The 16,857-nt window shown below is 54.2% G+C and overlaps 1 protein-coding gene across 2 annotated transcripts in view; it reads left to right on the forward strand.

Annotated features, from left to right (window-relative positions):
• Positions 1–16,857, forward strand: part of PALLD (palladin, cytoskeletal associated protein) — a 358,254-nt gene that overhangs the window by 285,100 nt on the left and 56,297 nt on the right. The gene's annotated exons all lie outside the window — the stretch shown is intronic.

Genomic DNA, 16,857 nt, shown 5'->3' on the forward strand with positions numbered 1-16,857 from the left:
GGCTGCTTGAGACCTGGGGTCCCAGGGTCCCAGGGTCCCAGGGACGGGCAGGGAGGACACACCCTGGCCTGAGAGGCGGGAAGACTGGAGTCTCCCTGGTGGCGTGCGCGGGGAAGGCCGCCCCTTCCCATCCTGCCCCACCCCGCCCCTCCCCCACCCTCCCCCACACCCCCCACCCCCCACACACCCCTCCCCCACCCCCACACACCCCTCCCCCACCCCCCTCACCCCACACCCCTCCCTCACCCCCACACCCCTCCCCCACCCTCCCCCACACCCCTCCCTCACCCCCACACACCCCTCCCCCACCCCCCCTCACCCCACACCCCTCCCTCACCCCCCACACCCCTCCCCCACCCTCCCTCACCCCCACACCCTGCTCGCAGTGGTCCGCAGGCCTCGGACGCTGCTGGGCTCTGCCCTGGAGAACACGGTCTTGGTTGGTGTTATGAAGGATCTTGTCGCAGTAACTGCCACTGCCTAAGGATTAGTCGTCCAGGGAGTGAATGTTGGTTTGCTTCTGAGCACAATACAAAGTCATCAGCTTTTTACTGAATTTTCTCATCACCAACGAAAGAGGGGCTTTTTCTCCTGAAAAGCTGGTGAGCTTTGATTTAGTGATGAGAGGTTTGACTGAATTTTGTTTTTTCCCTGGTCTGCTCTCGTGGGCTTGGTTTAGTAAACGTAGGCGACCCTGTGTCTTGGAGTGACCAGAAGAGTCCCACTCGGAGGGAGAGAGGAGGTGGCTCTATCAGAAATAGACGCCTGCTGTGTAATCAATACATGACCGACAGGCTTCCCAACTCACCCCTTAGCTGTATTTTTATTTATTCTGTTTATTTTGTACAAAATAAGAGTTGCTTGGTGTTTAGTCTACTTTGTGTTTTGAATAAGAAGGAGGAGGGGATGTTGCCCGGGGCCCACACCACATCCCTTAGTAAGAAACTAGGCCTGTGAGCATCCTCACTATCTTTTTGGCCGTGTGACCACTCTGTGCTCTGGGTGAAGAGGTGGGGGTAGATGATTGACAATAACACAGCTTTGTCTTCTGTGGCTGTGAAACCCATGAATCGTAATACTCCGACAGCTGGTCTGGTCAGTAGCCTGCCTCATGGAATGTTGTAATAAGTGCACACTCAGTGAGTTCCCAGGTGAGGACGCGACTTGGGGAACAATAGGTTGACTTGGGGAACAATAGGTCGGTGTCCTAGTTAAAGGGGCCCTCAGGCGCTTCATTAGAGGCTTGTGGGCTCTGGGTTTCAGTTGACTCTTGTGGTGCCGGTGGAATGCCACCTACCACATTGCATTGCCCTTGATCTTGAAAAACTTTATTGTGTTATTTTGTCCAGAGTTGTAATTCTTATATTACTTTTGAGAATAGTTCCTTTTTTTCCCCAAAATATTTTCCGTAGACTCTACTGAGTCTTACACTCTATTTAAAATCACTTATTATTACTGAATTATGAAGTATTTCTTGGAAATTATCAAGGAGTCTACATTGCTCAAGATGCTGGAGTCATTATTTCTAAAAAGTTACTAATTCATTCACACAAATATTGATTGTCCAAACAATTATTGATTTTTTCCCCCCCAGTTTCCAGATTCCATTCACAGTCGTTGGGAACAGTGAAGATATGTTTTAGACATTGCCATCTCCTTTGTGTATATTTCCATGTAAACAGTTTCATATCAACATGTGATGTGCTTTTTCAGCATGTTTCAGAAGATCCAGATAGACACTGGACGATGGAGGTTTATTTCTCAGACTACCGACTCTTCTTTAGGTGGCAAAGCAATTCTCTTCTCCAAGCAAATGAGGGAAGTAGACACTGAATATACACTACAAAAGTATGTCACTGAGCACATTTTCGTGTGAACATCTTCTTGCATTCATGCATGTCAGCTCTTCGGAGACACAGGGGCAGTGGAATTCCACCAGTTCGTAAAGATGTGGGCTGGTGGCCGTAGAGTGGGCCTGGGGCCTTCCCCTCGCTGCCTCCCAGGTTGCTGGCTCTAGAAATGCCCTGTAGGGTTGCACTCGGTCAGTCAGGTTTGTTTCCTGGGGCAGCTCTGATCAGATTGTGTGGAAAAATGAAAAATGAGAGGTGCTGGGTGAGAACAGTTTGCTCGAGGAGAGAGCAAGAGCTGCAGCTTGTAGGAGAGGCAGGAGGGGAAGCAGCAGGAAGGCAGGCCTGTGGGGTCAGGAGGGAGAGATGCCTACTGAGGCCAGTGCGCTGGACGGCTTTCTGCAGCCACCACGACCATAGGAGGACCTTTCCCCCTCAGCAGGACATCTTTGCTGCTGGCAGTGCTTTATGGTTGACGGTGACGGATGAGCCTCGCCCTTCTGACTTGCGTGTGTGGATCCCGAGGACCAGGAGGTGGCCTGAGAATGAGGGTGCGGCTCACAGCAGCTCCGTGTCAGCACACCTCCTGGTGCCCAGTGGCCCAGCTGCTAGGGTGCCTCCGCTGCAGGAAAGGAAGACACTGGTGTCAGCGTGGCCTGGACTTAGGGAAAGTGGAAAGGCTTATTTGATGGGAAAGAGTTCCTCCTGAGGGAGAAGCTGCCCTTTGCAGGCCAAGTGTGTCAGCCAGAGAAATGAGCAAATAGTGGTTTTAGGAGTTTTGGGTAAAACTTTCTAATTTTTTTCCACATAGACATGTTCAAAACAGATCGCTAAGAAGACATACAAAACCACATTAAAAAGAACTGACACCTGTGGCCGGGGGAGGAAGGAAACTTGGGGAGGCAGCTACCACTTCCTGGGCCCCGAAGGGCATGTGCCCGGCTGTCTGGAGTGGGGACCAGGGGCCCACACCCCTTGGGAAGGAGGCGCCCTGGGCCTCCGGGCACAGACTGCACACTGGCCCACTCTTCGTGGCACGTGAACCGTAAGTGCTGTGCGCTTTAGGATGGGCTGTGTGGGGAGTGTGTGTGTGTGTAAATCCTATGCTGGGAACTCTGACAACTCTTTCGTGGAACCGTGTCCCCTGAGGTCAGGTTCCCAGGACAGGTCAGAGCATTCTGCTTTGTTAGTGAAACCATAGCATGGAATCACATAGATAACACAGTTTTGTGGGGAAAGAACTCAGAACTCCAAGTCGATTTATTTTTTTTCTAGATTCTAATCCCAGCAACAGTGGCCAAAAGGCCCCCACCTTTTGTTTCTCCATTTAAACCCTCAAAGATAAAGGCACCTAGAAAGATACATTTCCTCTCATGCTTCCCCTGTGCCCACAGAGACACGATCCTGGAGCCACAAAGCTGGGGGCGTTGGGGGGTGTAGCTGTAGCTGGCACCAGAGGGGGTGAACACGGTGAGTCCAGTGGTCCAGCAGGCAGGCCGGGATCTCCTCTGATGGCCCGTCAGCGGGGGCTGCCTGATGGTGGACATGACCTTGTTACTGTGAACATCATCTTTTCTCTAGAACCCTCACGTCAGCATTGCTAGATTTTTCATTCAGTGTCTGTGAAGTCAGGTTCAGAATCTTTAATAACAGAAAGAAAAGTCCCAGGTGTTTTATTCATTCACTCATTCATTTTTGATGCCAGTGCACAAAATTCCCAAACAAATGTTTCCTGGGTTCAGTTCATTTGAATGCTGGTGTATAATTATAATATTCTGAATAACCATATTGTAGATACCATTGTGCACTTAACCCTCTACCAGGACGTGTGCTACAGTGTAACATACTTTATGTCACTTAATCCTCACCGTAATCCCACATAGTAAATACTGTCAGATCCCCATCTTAAAAATGATGCAAGTAAGCGGGTAAGAGTCTTCCCAGAGCCAGCAGGTCTCCAGGGGCAGGGCTGGACACGTCCCAAGCCCCAGGCCCCGGCTAGACTCTGGGAAGAAAGTCAGGACCCAAATGGACACCTCAGTAGGCAAAACCTTTGCCTTCATGCAGCTTGTCTCCTAGTGATGGGAGACAAACGGTAAACAAAGTAAGCTAGCCATCCAGGGCTGCAGCTAGCTCTGCTGGTGTTGGGGGGCAGGGGAGGGGATGGACCCTTGCGGAAGGAGCAGCAGCGAGGCTGGGTGTCTGTCCAGGGAGGCAGGAGACAGACAGAGGAGCGACTGTGGACAGACAGAGCGAGTCTGGGAGTGAGTGGGGCGGCGTCGCTCCCCCAGGCAGGCCCTGGCACTTTGTAGAAGCGGCTGTTATACCCTCGGCCGCCCTCAGCCTAACATCCCATCCAGGTGCCTGGGGAGGCACCCGGGCGTGTGGACCAAGGGCTTGACCTCGTCCACCGGAGCTCCGGAGAGACCCAGGGACAGCCTGGGTCAGAGTGCCTCATCGAGCACCTCAGATGGCTCATCTGTGGTTCCGGAAAGTAGGTGGGGTCCTCGGGCCAGGGGGCAGGTGTGGATAGATGTAGCAGTGGGGCGAGGGGTGGGTGGAGGGGAGGGTGGTCTCCCTGTCTTCTCAGTGAAGCAGGAAGCAGGTCTTTGCCTGCAAGTAGGTCTGGGTATTTGCGGAGAGGAGGTATGACGGTCACCTGGGGAGGCGCCTGCACCTGACTGGTGGCCTGTCCTGGGCCCCAGGGACACACCATCCCCTGGCCCTCCAGAGCGGAGGCTCTGCTGTTCTTCTGGGTGCCTTACATGGAGTGGAGCCTTACATGGAGTGGAGCCTGCACTTGGTAGACGATGGTCAGGCTCTGCCGAGTGACTGCAGTCCACCTCCTGCACGCTGACCCAGAAATGTCACTGCATGCCTCCTACCCTGGTCGTCAGTGATTGCTCCCTGCTCTGGGGCGCTCTGATAGTAATGGTTCCTGAGACAGCAGCTCCTTCTGTTGGCGGTTATCTCGCGGAGCCGCGCTCCCCTCTGTAACGGCGAGGTCGATTCTGGACTGCGAGACCGCTCTCAACTGTGTGCTCTCTGTGTCCCTGCCTGGCAGGGACCTGAATGAAACCTCACTGCTCTGCGTGCTGCTGGGTGACCGCCTCCTGGGGCCGGGGAGCCACCGGCTGGTTGGAGCCATGCTGGAAAGACACTTCAGTCTCAGTGAGCTGGTGGCAGAGGAACTGGTTGAAGGGTTTGGAGTCCTCGTTCATTCCCTAGTTAGAAGGTGAGCTTAGCTGCAGTTGGCTTTGGTGGTGTGTGAGTGGTGGGGGGAGCGTTGTGCCCAGGGTCCTGCTGGGTAGTGAGCCAGGGCAAGAGTTGGAGCAGCCCCGAGGGAAAGGCTGATGGTGCGTTGGACCAGAGAGGTGACCGGGAGGCAAGTGAGCACCCGTGTGCGGTGTTCCAGGAAGCCGGAGTTGGGCAGAGCTGCAGGATTATCACCACAGGTAATCCCTGGGAAGAATGGCCCTGCCCCAAAGGAGAGCGGAGAGTGGGGACGTGGGACGCCCAGTGTTGGGAAGTGGCATGAAAATCCTGTCACTGGACTAAGTTCTGGTCTGAAAAACCTGTCCAGTGAAAGAGCGCAGAAGTAAAGCATATCCAGTAAAACCACAGGTGAACCAACTCAGAACTGGAGATGGAGAAGTTTGTAGTTTCTCCTGGAAGAGCCTTGTTTCCACGTGTCTTCTTAACTGCACCTGGATGAGTTTGTGTAGGACGCGTACAAGTGTCTGTTTGAGGCTGTTATCAAGAGAGACACAAATTTGGGTGCCCTCCATGCTTCTCTGGGGGCTCACACAGTTGTGTCATACAGAGAGTGTGAGCGCCCAAAGTCTGCACCAGCGCTTGTAGACTGTCTTGGCAGCTGAGGTCAGGATGCCCCCGACAGGGGGCAAGGGGCTGAGTGTGGTCTCTAAGGGGAGCTTTAAAAAAAAATAGTTTTCTGAGTGTGGTGGGTCTTTGTTGCTGCTCAGGCTTTTCTCTAGTTGTGGAGAGTAAGGGCTACTCCCTAGGTGCGGCGTTCTGGCGGCTTCCCTCGTTGTGAGCACGCGGGCTTCAATAATTTCGGCTCCTGGGCTCTGGAGCACAGGCTCAGGAGTCGTGGTGCACGGGCTTAGTTGCTCCCAGATGTGGGGGATCTTCCCGGATCAGGGCTGGAACCTGTGTCTCCTGCATTGGCAGGCAGATTGTTTACCACTGAGCCACCAGGGATGCCCCAAGGGGAGCTTTTATTTGCAGGAGAGAGTGGTACCTGAGCCCGCGGGCCTCTTTGCAAGGTAGAAGCATCCTCCAGGGATGCGACGGAAGTGGTCCAAGCTCAGCATCCTTGGCCCGTCTTCCCGTGTAGGCAGGGGGGAGGCGGGGCTGCCAGCTCGCGGACGGACAGAATTGTACTGCTTCCCCGCAGAGCCACTCAGCAGCCTCTGTGAGCGCCAGTGCCCTCCGCCCGCACGAAGCTGCCAGACTTCTCTACCCCAGTGGGCATGCTTGCTCCAGGGTACCAGCGAGGGAGAAATTGTGTGGAATGAGTTGATACTTGGAGATTTAGGAAAGCCCGAGTATGCACCCATGACAGGCATGTCAAGGTCGAGACTGTGGGGCCCCGGGGCTGGGTATGAGGCCAGACTCCTGTTCATGTCACAGTTCAGGACCTTTGTGGTCCCTGCAGGGGGCTGGGCGGGGCGGGTGTCCTGAGCCCCACTGGGCAGAGGGACAGTGTGACGCATGCACTCGGCCAAGACTCCCTGAAGCTGCAGGAGGGCCGGTCCCCTGGCTCCTGCTGGTTTCTCTTTCCACCTTTTCCCCCATCCCACAAGGATGGAGCGGGGGCTGCTACATTTGGAAGTGTGCACCCAGCACAGCTGCAGGGTTTCCTGGGGGCTTCCTCACAGATGGCAGATCTGGTAGAGTCAGATCAAGAGCACTGATTGCAGGTTCAGGAGGAAAGCGGTTCAAGGTCAATGTTACATGTTGAGAATTTCGGACCCCGGCTCACCTGGGGAATCAATGCTTGTGGAGGCCTCTGGGTGGGTTCCCTCCCCCGACCCCCTGCAGTGTCTCTCTGTGTCTGTAGCTCCCAAGTAGGACCCACGTGGCTCTGCCCCTCTGCCCAGGGCTCCTTCTACCTGTGGGTTTATTTTCTTTCTAATCCCATTGTTTGATCTTCTCTAGTTACTAAGCCAAATACTACTCTGAAATGTGCATAAAGAGAGGGATAATCAGACTGGAGTCCTGAGTGTTTACCCAGTGGTTCAGTTTTCCTGCTGTCTTTACCTGAATCTGTAATCGTGTGTATTTGAAGAGTCCCCTGATAGTGCAGAGTGCCGTGGCCTGTACTGTGTATCGGTCATGGCCCTCTGCGTCTGACCTCAGAGCAGCTGTGTGCAGTCCCGGAGTCGCACGGCCAGGCTGACGCTGTCAGTCACGTGAGAGCCGTGAAGGCTGAGTGTCCGGGGAGGGGGCTGCTCTCAACCTTCGGTTTGAGTCTCTTTCACAAAGTGGCTTTTGGATCCTGTTCTGACTTTGAAATAACCCATTTATTCTTCCATCAGCGTAATTAGGTCTGTTTCAAATAGTTTGTCTTCTGCAATTTTCATTAATAATTAAAAAAAAAAAAAAGAAGCCAGATAATCACTTTTGTTGCCAGCAGGCCTCAGCTGAAATTAGGGGTCAGGGAGGTCCTGTGGGCACTGCAGCTCCGGCAGGCCCGCTGAAGCCTGCAGTGTTTGCAGCCACAGGTCAGGCTGACCAGCCGGGCCTCCTGGCGAGGTCAGCAGCACCGGGTGTTGGCCAGGGCCACCCCCAAGCCCGCGCCTGGTGGAGGTCTGCCTCACTGATGATGTAGCTCTGCGGGCTCGACGTGCACCTGTGACCTTCTGGTCTGTCGCTGTAGGTCACCCCCTTTTGCTTCCTGAACCAGCCGCAGAGAGCCAGTCTTCAGACGAGCAGGTCCTTCTGGCTCGGGCCGTGCACAGCCGGCTGTTCCCCCGGGGCCCCGGCGTTGCCCCGTCTCTGTTGTCCTCCCGCAGAGGAGCAGGCTGGGCGAGGCGCCCCGAGGCGCCCCTAACTGTATGGGGACAGAGATGAGAGCCTCTCGCCCATCTCTGCCCCTCGTCAGCCTGCTCTCCGGGGGAGCTAGACTGAACACTGAGGACTCTGGGATACGGTTCCCGGGTCTTGGACCATGAAAAGCTTGGATCTCAGACAGGAAGTGCCACGTTCTCATTCAGAGTATCAGCCTATGCATCATCAGCAAAAAGCTGTTAGAAAGAAAAGCTCCACAGAAACCTCAGGTTCCCGTTACCCCACGATGGTGAGAGCAGTGTTTACACAAATGTGCAGGTGTGTTAGCTGTGCACGCATGTCACGGTGCACGGTGACCAGGGAGGTACCCCATGTCGTCTGACCCAGCTCCACCCTCTGAGTTTGGCCCCGTGGCCTTGCCGGAAGGGAATTGTGCCTGCCACAAAACTCACTGCCGTGCACCATGTAGCAAAAATGAGATGTACCGCCAAGCCTCCTGGAACATTGTGTGCTGATTTATATTTCAGGAGATAACACCCTTCAGATAGAGTATAATTTGGGAAACACAGGATAATTAATGAGTTGCTGTAACCTCTAAGCCAGGCCCCGAGAAAGTTTGCAGAAATCTCTGGTTCCACCTGGTCGGGGGCTGCTCGTCTCTGTTGAGCTGTAGTGATGTTCACATACTTTAGAAAGAGCATTTCAGGTTTCACTTTGATTTTCAGAGGTCCCATGTGCTGGACTGTGGGATGCACAGGGCTGGGTGGTCCTTGCTATAGTCAGAGCTGCCAGGCTGGGCAGCGGTGCTGTGGAGCAGGCAGCCTCTTTGAACGGGCACTGGTTGCCAAGTGTGGTTAGTAAACGCTCTGCTATTTTTTAACTGCCGAGGCAGTCTAGCCCGTGACTCAGAAGTCTTCCATATTAGGTTCTGGGAGATGCAGCCAAGCTGGAAAACGGGGCTCATCGAATGCGGAGGCCACTGTGAGGCGCGGTGTGGCTCCAGCGATGTCAGTGGGGGCAAGCCCAGGCCAAGGACCCGGCACCTGGGCCAGAAGCGGCAGCGCGGAGGCCCAGACTTCCTGCCACGGCTGCACGCCTCGCCCAGCCTGGGGGCCCTCCCACTGCCGCGGGCATCACCGCAGCGGCTCCCACGGGCGCCTGTGTTGGCGCTGAGGGCAGGTCCGGCCGTCTTGGCACTCTGCTTCCCGGTGCAAGCAGGAAGCTGGCCTTGTCAACGCATTTACCCGCTTCGTCAGCCACGAAGCAGCTGCACATCCACAGGCAGAGGGCTCTGTGTTTCTTTCTGTTCTGCCTTCGGCCGCAATTCCTCCAGAAAGCCGTGACTCAGTTGCATCAGAAATTGGCTCTCATGAGCGGACGTGCCTGGTGGTAAAGGCAGTTCCTGGCAGGCCTGTCTCCATACCTGAGTGCAGACAACTTCTTTATACATCGATTCAGCAGATATTCAGCAGATACCTAATGGTGCTGTTCATTTTCAGAGCGTTTTGTGTGCTTCTGTATTGAGTCTTACAACACAAGACCTCACTACGTGGCATTCTGTGGTGGCACCCACGGAACTCTTACGTGACCTGAGATTTGTTAGACTCAGCGAGGGGGAAACAGCTGTGCCTCGGAACCTGAGCTGTGACTTTCCACGGCCCGTCTTCCCTGCCAGCTTCCTAATGAAAGGAGGATGATTTCCAAGTGTGACACGATGGCGGTTGGGAGGACATACAGGGAACCTCTCCTTATGCTCTATAAAGTCAGCACTGAGTCAGTGTCAGCCACTCAGCAGAGACTTGGGCACTCACTCACTCACTCAGAGCATGTACAGCCCCCCAACCCGAGTGAGTGTGGGGTGGGGGGAGGCCTGCCCAGAGACGATGGGGAGGCCAGCTGTGGAAGTGGATGGTGAGGAGGCCTTGGAGGAGCACGACCAGCCCTCCTGGTGCAGGGGAGGTTGGGGAGACAGCGAGCAATGCACGGCTGGGGGAAGTTGGCTTAAGTGACCGTGGGTGCAGAAGGCCTCTGGGGGGGCATGTCCAGAGGCCATGTCTGTGCAAGACAGTGGGGTGTTCAGCTTCGTGGCTGGAGCGGGCCCCACAGGGAGGGGGTTGCGAAGGCCTGGCCGGGCTCTCACACCAGAGAGTCACAGGAAATGTGCAGATAGCTCTGCCGGAGGGCCACGTTCACAGACTGAGCACAGGGCTGTAGACTCTCTCCAGAGGCTTTCAAAAGGAATTCAGGGACCTACTTGTCACTTTTTTCAGTAGCGTCTGATTTTGATCACCTATAAGATAGGAGTTTAAAAAACTCTAAAATCATTAAAAAAATTTTTTTTTAAAGAAAGATCTATTCAAATAAAAAACTCAACTGACCAAGTCTTGGAAGGTGTTGGCCAGAAGCACAGGCTTGGCCCTAGAGGACAGTACAGCACGTACCCCTGGACCTTGGCGGACCTACCTGCTGGACAGTGCTCATGTGCCCAAGGATCCCCTCCCAAGAGGGTGGGGCAGGGCTCAGAGGCACCGCCTCTGAGATGGTGCATCCTTGTTCCAGGAAGGCGTCTCTGCACCTCTGTCTCCTCCCCCTCGCTGACGGCCCTCAGACCGTTTCGTCACTAAATCATCCACTGTAACATGAGTTCAGTGTGCTTTGAAAACCGTGAGCCAGGTGGGTCACACCCGCCAGGGGAAGAGCCTGTGGTGTGACGTGTGCCTTGCAGTTCTGGGTCTTTCTCCCGTGACCTGCACTCTTCCTCCCAGCAGAATCCACCATCCCGACACAAATACAGAACTATTCTTTGAGTCACCTCCACACCCGCGGCAGTCACGCTCAGACAGCAGACCTAGGACAGGAAGTCCATGGCAGTGCCCTGCGGCCACCTGCAGTCAGGGTGGAGCTTCAGGTTCCCATCGCCTGTTGTCTCCCGTTTGCTTTCAGAACATGGGTCACTGAGAGCTGAGTCTGTCTGTCTGAGGTGTGTCATTCAAGTATCTGTACGTACCTGGTGATTACCAGAAGGCATCACTGTCAGTACCTTTCACCATTTGGTCAACAAAGAGTGTCCTTTGTGAGAAACACAAAGAGGTGGAATTCTGCGGTTGTGTTACGTGCACTCAAGTCCCAGTTCCTGTGCGGAGTGGGCGTGGGGCAGAAGGGGGGCTCGGCGACCGGTCCACGTGGGCGGGGCAGCTGGCTTGTTCCTGCCCGATGCTGACCTGGAGCAGAGAGAAGGCTTGGTGTGGTAGTTAAAGGTAACTGACTGTTATCTAAACTCCCATAAATTCAGTCTTCTCAGAGTCAGGTGGTGGTCCTCGAACTGCAGATTTCTGCCCAGTGATTCCCCCGTGGCTCAGCAGCAAAGAACCCGCCTGCAATGCAGGAAGCACAGGAGACATAAGAGACCCGGGTTCCATCCCTGGGTCGGGAAGATCCCCTGGAGGAGGACATGGCAACCCACTCCAGCATTCTTGCCTGGAGAATCCCATGGACAGAGGAGCTTGGCGGGCTACAGTCCATGGGATCGCAGAGAGTCGGACAGGACTGAAGTGGCAGCACGCAAACACACTCAGTGACTAAAGAGCGTCCTGAAAAGCCCTGCTCCGCACACCAGCATCACCTGGAAGATCTTTAGAAACCCTGCGGGTGGGTCCTTGAGGCCTGGGTGACTGTGACACGCACTGAATTTGAGAGCCACACTGTGAGGGACTGTTCTGTCCATTAAACAAGGGAGAGCGGAAAGTGATGGCGCAGCAAATGCCAGGAGCCGTCTCTTACCCCCTTGTAGACAAGGCGGCACTTCCATTTCTGGCTAGCCCTGCTGCCCAGGAGAAAAGCATTCTTCGGCAACTGAGACCAAAGCCAAACAGTCTCGATACTTGCTCGTGAGGACAAGGCCTAGAAGGCATGGACTTGCTGACAGGCGGCTGGGTCTCATGCCACCCCATCCCCTGTTCTGGCTTTAAAGTGTCTCAGTTGAGCTGCATTGAATGTTCAGTTAGAAAAAGATGGGGAAAGGATCATCTGTTCTCGCCTCCTTTTACAGATAAAGATGAGGTTGTGAGATCTTCTCAAGGGCAGCGTGGCTGCACTCATTAACTGAAATTCACACACCCTTTGACCTGACAGGGTCTGGAAACTTTTCCCATAGGAAGCTCAAAGCAAGCGCTCACATTGTGCAAGCATCTTCACGGCTGCTGGGCTCCTGCTAGTGAGCCCTTGAGGACGCGTGTGCCCTTGATAAAGCCTGGCCTGTCTGCCTGTGCACCTGGGGTGCGGCTCAGCTTGGGGGTGACGCAGAGGGGCGTCCCTGACGGCCGTGGAACATGAAACGTCACCAGGGAAGATGCATACCCGTGATCCGGCTGCCCTCAACACACAGAAGCCCAAACTGGGAGCTGCATGCAGGTGTCCTCGGTGGAGGCCCTGGGGGGAGAGCTCTGAGCACAAGCAGTGCTGGCCCCTGGGGTCAGGGCGGGGGAGCTGTGAGGCTGGGTGGTTTGGGGGAAGACTCCACTTGACTTCATTGTCCCAGCGCTTTGACTTTCTGAGACTTGAACTTTCTGCAATGACTATTCCTTTTGAAAAAAATTAGGACGGGAACAGCGTCCCAGAACGATAGGAGACGGCTCATTAGCAGTAGAGCTGACTCAGGCACCCTGGTCTTCCCGTCTCCGGTTGGTGTTATTCAGGATTATTTCTCACTTCCTGAAGCAGATAATCTGAACTTTAGAGCGAAAATGTAGCCTGCTTCACTGATTTTGCTTGTGAGGAAGCTGAGCCCAGAGGGGCTGTGACTGGAGAGCAACCCCCAGATTGTGACAGAGGAGAAAATGAGACCTACCCCCCAAGAGTGACAGGGACGCACACTCAAGGGGGCTTCATGCTGTAAGCTGTCCGCCCAGGGTCACCCTGCAGCTGTGGGCCGCCCCTCGTCTCGGGGCCTGTCCTGGGTGCTCTGAGCCTAGCGAGGAGAGCTGGGCACATGCACAGTTCAGGGTCAGATGGAACATGGGGACCACTCTCGTGGTCGGAGCCTGGGCAGCTGGAGCCTCTGTTCACTGGCGTTCAGCCCAGCAAGGACGCCCTGCTGCTTGGGCACAGCTGTACCTGGACTCCCCGCTCCCTGCCTCCATCTTTTCTCGAAAGAAAGCTTTTTACGCCATCGTGAGAATAACATGTTTTGCACAAAACATAACTACAGTGAGGGTAAGGAAGGAGACAGTGCTGAAAACAGAAAGTGGGGGCACTTGTCAAACTTAAGAGCTGTACGTCCATTTGAGCTCTGAGCTCCCAGCACTGGTGGAATTCAGACCTTCAAGCAGGGTCTCCTGTGCGGTAATTAGTGGGAAGGAAGGGCTTGGATTCAGAGGACATACTCCACCCTGAAATATGCTGAAGACAAGTTATCTGACTTTATGAAATATCCTGAATCCTGATCTTTAGCAAAGTGATGAAAGGTTCAGTTTTATGAATCTACTTCATTTCTTTATTTTATCAGTGTCCAGAGCTACTTGAAGCTCTGAATTCAGGACAGAAGCAACGTTCGTTCATTCCTTGTTCCTATTTCATGATCAGATTAGCGTCTGCCTTTACTGCGGACACACGTGGCCTTTCCCCTGAAACGCAGCGTGGGACCCCCACGCACCCTGGGGACAGGCGGGGAGGTGACCTTGCAATGAGCTGAGGGCTTTTCTCACCAAAGCAGCAAGTGCTGATTGAGACCGTAGTGCCTGGAACAGGCTGCCACCCAGTGTGCCCCTGTCCCTGGGCGGCCATGTGGCGCCAGGTGGGGCGCTGACCCCCCTGCATTCTTCCTTGGCAGTGCACAGCTTCAGGGGTGAGCGGGCCGAGGGGTTCCAGCGCCCCTCCCGGGGGCTCAGTGCTGGGGACGCTTAGGTGTTTGCTCTTGCAGGAGTCGGACCGTGTTTCCTCACGGGGGCAGCCGTGATGGGCGGGAAACCTCCGGCTGTGAGGCGGACTCTGCTGCCTGCAGACATGGGTGTGAGCACAGGGCAGGGGCTGTCTCTCCTGGGCCTGGTGGGTTCATGGACGAACCTGTGGAGAATTTGAGTCTGCTTTTCAAAGTCTGCCTCAAATACTGCACTAGGTTCTGAGATCCTAGAGAGGATTTCATGCAAACCAAACCTAATCTTCATATTTTCTGAATGTTGAAGGAAAGGGAAAGGACACTAGCATTTTTACATCCTGATCTTGTTTAAACGTGCCAGGAAGTCATAGAAGTAGGTGCTGTTATCCCCAGTTTTAGAGAAGAGGACGGTAAGACCTGCAGACATTCCGTGAGTGGCTGGTGTGGTGCTGTGCGCACAGGAGGGTGAGAACCAAAGCTCTCTGCCCCGTCCCCGCCTCTCACTCCACACACACCCACCAAGTGACCTGGAGGATGTTTATTCTCTTTCATTATGTCCACTTAGGAGTGGATCTGCTGAAATCTAACGTCGTAAACTCCTACCGAGGTGTTCAGTATACTTGTTTCATAAACTCCCTGTTCATCCTGCTAGGACTTGAGATCATAAGAAGCAGAGGGTCTCACCTCGAAGCTGAGGAGCTTTGATGCCTAGTCCCTGACATTTACATGACCGGCCACCCTGGAGTGGGGCAGCATGTGGGGCCTGTGCAGTCCCGCGTCCCCCTGCCCCAGGGAGGGGCTAGACGGGCTCCTGGGGGCAGTGCCCCCCTGCAACCGAGAATTCATGAAACAAGTGTGAAGTGTCTCCTGGGCTGTGAAGCTGTGCACCCACACTCTAGGCTCCCCCCCGCCTCCCCACCAGACATGCTCTGAGGACGACAGAGCATGCCAATCTGTTTGAAAAGCCTCGGAAACCAGGAGATGTTGGTCTCTGTCACTGGGGTGTTTTCTGATGGGGTCTGAAAACCACTGACTGTCGTTCGTCTCCTGCTCTCCTGGTGTGGCTCGGGATCAGGCAGGCATGTGCATGCGCACCGCTTCTCCTCCCACAGGTGAGCATCCCGGCACTTGCGGCGCACTCCCCACGCTCACACCAGCGTTACTTACCGCTTCAGAGGCTGCTGACCTCTCTGTTCCCGCCCGTCCCCGTAAATCAGATGTGACCTGCGTGTGTGAGATGGAAGGAGGAGGCACAAAAAACTTTATTTGCAGACCTGATAGGACAGTTGTCTAGTTTCTTAAATTAAATTGGAGAATCCTTGTGGATTTTTTGTATTCATCCCAAACCGACTTGTACCGAAAGTTTCATTATCTTTGCAAGAAGTAATTGATCAAAAAACCATTAAGGCTAGAAGTGGAAAAAACATTACAGGTTTCTTACGCCTAGTGGATAAGTGGCCGAGATGGACATGCTACATACTGGCCCTTCCAGCAGAGCAATCAGTGTTGAACCCCCGGCACGTTCCTGTCCCCTGGAAATGGGTTAGGGTCTCTGGGGAAGTGGAGTCGCTGACATGCTGTTTAGGGCAGACGGCGGGAGTCCAGCCGCCAGGATTCAGCTCTCAATGACCATGCGGCTGACTTGGAGGTCACTGCCTTCCGGAGTCAGATGTAAAGGCTGCCAGCGAGGCTGGGGGTCTGCAGGGTCCAAGGACACGGCTCCCCCCGCACCCCACCACCATGCCAGCTGAGCAGGAGTGCAGAGGGATTTATCTCAGACCTGCTGTGCTGCCCGCGTTTGAGTAAATCAAGGTGAATAGTGAAGAACGACAGGCTGCGTTCATGACGAGGCCTGCTGCCCAGCGTGGAGCAGAAGCCCGGGCCAGAAGACAGAATGGAGGGGTGGATGGTGCCGGAGTCAGTGGTGCGGACAGGAGTCTGTTCCCTTTAAGTGTGAAGCTCGTTTTCATCAAGGGATGTGATTAACATGTAGCATTTTGTTAGCTTCGCATGTACAGTGGAATGATTCTGCATTTGTAGTGTGTATTGAGAAGTAGTCATCACAGTAAATCTACTTAACATCCCACACCATACATGGTTACAAAAGATTTGTGTGTGTGTGTGTGTGTGTGTGTGTGTGTGTGTGTGATGAAAACTTCTAAGGCCTGCTCTTAGCAGCTATCGAATACACAGCACAGTATTATTAACTATAGTCATCACGTCCAAGTCACATCCCAGGTCTTAGTTTATACCTAGTAGTTAATACTTTTGGATAACAAAATGGATGAAGAAGGGTCAGAAAGTACAAGCTTGAATTTGGGGTTATTTCTCCAGGGGGCGTTAAGGCCTTGAACCCCAGTCATCAGAATGACTCTATTTTGTGGACTTTTAGATGAAATAAGTGAGTGGTCCCTGCCTCTCCTTGCTTCCTGGGCATGCCGATATACACACTGTACTCAGAATACTTATATTTGACCCATTGACACTAATGGATGTAGGACTTTGAGCTGGAATTGCCTTTTTTTTTTCCAGTTGATCTGTAAATACTGCTTATTCACTGTTAAACTTGCCCAAGAAAAAGCTGTTTAGGATTCATAAAATCAGTTTTCGTAATTCTAGGCTTTTGGGGGAAACAGAAGACCACCGTGCTATGAGGGTGGAGAGGGGTCGCAGCCAGCTGATGAGCGTCAGGAGGTGGAGAGAAGCGCGGGCAGCCTGGGGAGGGCCTCCCAGACCAGCGTCTGTCGCAGCGTCTTCCTTCACACTGGGCAGTCACCAGCCTCTGCTGTGTGTGTCAGCGATGACTTTCAGTAGGAAACGTGGTGTTAGACTGGTACCAGCTGTCACAGACGGGATGCAGTTGAGACGGGGCCACCCTGGGCGCGGCTGCCAGGTGAGGACAAGAGGCCGGAAGCCACTGCTCCCAGGGTGGGGGGCTGGCTGGTGGGGGTGAGGCCAGGTCTGCGTCAGGAGGACCCCGGCAGGGCAGGCTGAACCCAAAAATGGGGCCAGCAGGCCCAGGTCAGGGAACTCAGGACTTGTCCCAAGGGCAGGCCAGTCAGGAAGTTTGCAGGTGCACCTCTTGAGGAACTCTGGGCTGCTCCA

Source organism: Dama dama, chromosome 29 (genome assembly GCF_033118175.1).
Source record: "Dama dama isolate Ldn47 chromosome 29, ASM3311817v1, whole genome shotgun sequence".
Lineage (NCBI taxonomy): Eukaryota > Metazoa > Chordata > Mammalia > Artiodactyla > Cervidae > Dama > Dama dama.